Raw genomic sequence first — 6,000 nt, forward strand, 5'->3', positions numbered from 1 at the left:
CTCCAAACCAAACAGCAGAAAAATGGGACTCAAACTGGCGATTCTGATGCTTAATTAAATTCTAATATACAGCCGCATGTTTATGAGTCGGATCCAACTGTTAGTGCTCGCCGAGCGGCAACATTTTCCGTTATTTGTGAGCAGCTCTTTAAAGAGCACTTCTGACAGGAAGCAGGTTATAGCTGCAGAAATCAATTCCACACAAAGAAGCTCAGTGTGGACGCAGTTTTTTTATTGTGGGAATTAAAAGGCTGATTAGAAACACGCCGACGCGTTCTCGGGGTTTCGCGGCTCTTCCCAGGGGAGCTCATTGTGAACATGCTGTTGGCAGAAAGTCAGAGGCCGTTAAACCGGCCGAGCTCGCTGCCCGACGCGAACGTTTAAATACTGTCGACTTCCTTCACGAAACACGAGGTTCAGGCCTGCTCACACACACAGAGACTCACTCAGGTGTGTTTTCACTTCCTGTGTGACGACAGGTGACAGCAGCACCGATCAGAGCCGAAAGAATCAACTCTTCAGTCCTTAAATCCACGTTTTCAACTGTTTGTAGTCGAAATTTAAATTCTCCAGTTTTGTGTAGGATAATAATACTGCAGTTATTGTACATGTTATGTTTTTCAGTATATTTCTGGAACCATCATCAAAGCGTCTGAATGGCCGTTTCTAATGGCAACGATTGATTGACAGCTGAGAGCCAGTGTTGCTTCAATACAAGCTGTCATCTTCTGTGGTGGAAAGTAACTAAGTACATTTACTAAGTACTATACTAAAGTACAATTCTGATCTACTTGTACTTTACTTGAGCATTTCCATTTTAAGTTACATTTTAATTTCACTACATAGACACAGTTACTAGTTATTCAACTGTGAATGTATATAAAGTGCAGTAGTTCAAACAGGAACAGTAATGTTATAGTAATAATAATCAGAGAGTATTTGATACAGTAGCTCTATGATGACAGGGGCCATTCTACTGCCTAACGAGTACTTTTATTCTTTAAGTACTTTTTGTTTGTACTTTTTTAAAAGTATCGTGTTGAATGCAGGACTTCTACTTGTCACAGAGTATTTTTTGTAGTACTTTTACTTCAGTAAAGGATATTTGTACTTAAGCGTGTTGGGGGGGGTGAGGATAGTGAAACAGGAAGTGCAGCAGATTAGCATGAATGAAGCGAGGGCAGCTGTGAAGAGGATGAAGGTTGGACAGGTGGGTGGTGCAGGTGACTCACCTGTGGGGAGGATGAGGAGAGATGGCAGCATTTTAACTGGACTGTTTACATGATGTTGGAAAGTGAGAGGATGGAGGAGGAGGAGGAGGAGTGTGTGGAGCATGGAGTGATGGAGTGATGGAGGGGGAGGTTCAGATGGTGGTGATGGGTGAGCAGAGGTATGGTCTCACACCACAGATCGCTTTGAGTGAAGGTCCGGAGGAGCTGCATCGCGTCCTTGTGGACTTGGAGAGGGAACGTGACGGAGTGCTGAGGGAGGAGGTGTGGTGATTTACGAGGAGGTCGGGAGTAGCAGAGACACGGGGCAGGACTGACGGGTGGGTTCCAGGTGGGGCAGCAGCAGTGATGAACAGCTGGAGGTGGCAGAGTTGAAGATGATGATGAAGATTTTCATTGGAAAGAGGTGAGATTGAGACAGTTTGTCCGGAGAGATGATGATGATGGTGTATCTGGAGGAGGAGGCTGAGGATGAAGCTGCCAGGCAACAGGAGCAGGGGAAGAGGAGGCTCGTGGACGTGATGAGGAAGGACATGATGCCGTGGTCACCTTTAACGGAGCAGAAGAAGAAAAGATGAGTTTATTCTTTCTCTCTTTTCAACAAGCTAAAATAACTTTCTTCACGAGGACTCGATGGACTCGATGACCACGTCATTTTGGATCAGGTTCACGTTTGTGAACGTTGACCAATAGCAAATCGTGACTGAGCTGACCCTCGAGTGATTGGTTAGCTGGAGAGACGCTATCGTAACTTATTAGCTGAGCTGAGTGCAGTCATAGAGAATAAATGGCTCCTCAACAGTACAGGACAGGACGGCATTATGCTAATACAGCTTTTAATTAACAGCTGTCAGCTTAGGCTTGCTAGCCACTGAGCTAATGAGCTAACTGACTGTAAGCTAGCTAGTTAGCATGATGTTAGTTTTCCCCTCATCAGTAAACAGTCCAGAGAAAGTAGAAAGAAGCTCACAGGGATATCATGACTGGCTAGTGCTAGCATGGTTGTGATGATAGCGGTTAGCTTATAGCCAACTAGCTCAGTGAGTAGCCGCTACGGAGCACGGTGTGTTGCTGCCTATAGCATCGCTAACACTTGGGAAGCTGTAAAATGATCAGTGAGGGCAGGTGGGGGCAGGTAGGTGAGCTGGTCTACGAGCTCAGTCCCTCACAGCTCCATGATCCGGCTTCAGTGTTAGCAGAAATCCTGTTTTCAGCCGTTATGTCATCAGGACACGCTGTGGTTACAGTAAAGCACCAATTCTGCCACCGCAACGTCTCTTATATTAACTTTCCCCTTGTTCAAAACAATTACGCTCTCCACCTTCCACCTCCTCCGCATCCATCAGCACGTTCGGGCCGTCCGTCCTCGCCTCTACCTGCCAGCTGCTTCCTGAAGCCCCGACACTAAGAGCCTTTATGCCCTGTGGATTCTGTGGCTTGAGGCTTTGCCACTCGGTGCCCACAGAGAGTTCTTGGAAGGCCGGGGATCCACAAAGCCTCCCGGCCGCCTCAAGCCTTCGGCCCAGGCCGCAGAACAGTAAACCTGGCAGAGGCCGAGACCAGACTGTGGTCAGGTCCAACCCTCAGAGCCGGAGTCAGGACACCCCTCTGTGTGAAGGAAGTAAACAGAGCTGCATGAAATGCCCCCCGGCGCGAAGACATTATCAGACAGGACGAGACTGGAGCACTGATCCGCGATGACGGAAGCATCGTTTATTTAATACCTTAATGCTGAATAAACCAGAATCCAAACTTTACCGACGCCTTAGATCAACAATTCATCCCTCCAGAGGTGCGTTTGGTTTCTTCACCCTCATAATGAGTCTCGTATCACACAAGAATGAGGGTCAACCAAAATGACGTGGTTGGACTTGTCACTTAAAATCATCAGTAAGCTCTTTAGCAGAGGTCTGAAACGGCTCTTCATCATCACCGCTCGCTGTTAAATCATCTTTGTAACGCTCCAGCTGGAGGTCAGGATTTTCCCGGATGGTTTCCTTCCAGAGAAAAAAGACAGAGCATGTTTCAAACACAAGACGACCTTTCTTCAGAGCGGAGTGAAAGCCAGCTCAGCTATCGGGAGCATGGCAGGATCCGCAACCTGCTGACTCAGATTCAAAGCGTTTGATTGACTGGCTTTAAGTTTGCCCAGTTTTCTCCAGCAGGAGAGCGAAGCACGGACAAACCAGGACTGAACCCAGACCACGTCTACATTCTGCTGCAGAGGAATGTGCTAAAAGCTCCGTCCACACCAGCCAAACACTTTCCCTCGCATTAATGTTTCTCAGAACCTCCCACGAATCTTCGGACCTGCAGGAGCCAAGACGACATGTAATCACAAAGATCAACAAACCCTTAACAGCTTTTACAGAGGATCACCATGACCAGCTGCACGCCAGCTTCTGAAAGGTGGAAACTCTGGGTCTCACACGCACACACACACACACACAGAGGCACGCACACACACACACACACAGAGGCACGCACACACACACACGCACGCACATACGCACACACGCACATACACACAGGCACGCACACACACACACACAGGCACGCACACACGCACACACACACATACACACACACACAGAGGCACGCACACACACACGCACGCACGCACACACGCACACACGCACATACACACACACACACAGAGGCACGCACACACACACGCACACACACACACACACACAGGCACGCACACACGCATGCACGCACACACACACGCACACACGCACATACACACACACGCACACACGCATGCACGCACACACATACACACACATACACACACACAAACAAACACACACACACGCATGCACACACACACAGACACGCACGCACAAGCATGCACATGCGCACACACACACATGCACGCACACGCACTCACACAGGCACACACACACACACATGTACACACGCGCACACACGCACTCATGCACACACACACATGCACGCATGCACACACGCACGTACACGCACACACACATGCACGCACGTACACACACACACACAAACACACGCACGCACACACACACAAACACACACACGCACACACACACACACACAGACACAAACACACACGCTCACACACATGCACGCATCAGCTGTATCTCACAAAGTGTCGATTATATTAAAGGTTCAGTTCAACCCAAACAAAAACCAGATGAACAGTCTGCAGCCATGCTAGCTGCTCTGTGTGGCTGCAGTGGTTTCAGCTAAATGCTAACATGCTCACAATGACAATAATGCTGATGCTAAGCACGTATAAAGCGTATCGTATTAACCATCGTAGTGTGTTATCGTGCTAACCTTTGCTAGCACTAAACACCAAAGCAAATTTATGAGCCAAAACTCACAGAAAAAACAAAACTAAAGACAACGATGCTGCCATCGCAAAAACCTCCATGATGTTGCTGTTGACAGTTCTCAGAGGTACGAGCTACCATGTGGTCTACAACATCCTGTCACAACACTGTCCTCGTTTGTGGCGCCAGGAGGGTGGAGAACGAGGAAGATGATGGGGTCTGGGGTGAAGAAGGAGGGCGAGTCGAGAGGAATTTTAACTGTATTATCAACTTCAAGTAGGGGGGAAGACGACACGGAGGGAAACTGATCAACTGATCCTCCTCCAGCTTCAACAAACAATCTGTGTCATGTGATCTGAAGTTCATCTGTGATGGAACAAACCACAGGAGAAGCAGGCGAGATCAACGGAAACAAGCATAATGTCTGAAAACCATGTCGGTGTTAGCATGTTAGCATCTGTCACATTAGCAAAAACTTTTCACACAAAAGTCAACAAAAATCTTAAAGGACGAACAGACAGGTTGACAGACAGACAGACAGACAGACGGACAGAGAGACAGACAGACGGACAGAGAGACGGACGGACAGACAGAGACAGACAGAGACACAGAGAGATGGACAGACAGACAGACAGACAGACGGACAGAGAGACAGACAGACAGAGAGACAGACGGACAGACAGACAGACAGATGGACAGACAGAGAGAGACAGACAGACGGACAGACAGACAGACAGAGAGACAGACAGACGGACGGACAGACAGACAGGCAGACAGACAGACGGACAGACAGACAGATGGACAGACAGAGAGAGACAGACAGACGGACGGACGGACGGACGGACGGACAGACAGACAGACAGAGAGAGACAGACAGACAGACGGACGGACGGACAGACAGACAGACAGGAGGTCATTGTAGCTGTAATTATTACTGCAGTGGAGCTGAAAATGATCACAAATATTAGCATTAAATATACTTACCTAAAGTAAAAATACTCATGCTGTAGAATAACATGTATTATATTATTGATTAGAATTATTGATGCATTGATCACTTTACTGTTGCAGCTGGAGCTCATTTGAATGTATTTATTATCTAGAAATGGTTAGTTGCTGCTTCCTTCTGTCGGGTGATGAAGTGATTGTTGCTTGGTCGTGTTCGCTCCACACACACACACACACACACACACACACACACACTCTCCTCTGCCTGAAGCTTCTTCTTCTTCTCTGGTGGCCTGGAAGCGCTGGTGTTGTCGTTCAGGTCTGCCGGACGCTCGCCCGCTCGCTCGCCCGCTCGCCCGCTCGCTCGCCCGCTCTTCAAACACCGTCCGGTGGTTTCTGGACAGACTTCAGCCGGACGCGTCCGGCTCTGTTAGCGTCGGGTTCGTGTCTGTGGCGTTAATCAATGCGGCCTCGTTTCAGCCGAGGATGTTTCTTTAAAGACGGAAACAGTT

This window comes from Chelmon rostratus, chromosome 22 (assembly GCF_017976325.1).
Source record: "Chelmon rostratus isolate fCheRos1 chromosome 22, fCheRos1.pri, whole genome shotgun sequence".
NCBI classification, from domain to species: Eukaryota; Metazoa; Chordata; class Actinopteri; order Chaetodontiformes; family Chaetodontidae; genus Chelmon; species Chelmon rostratus.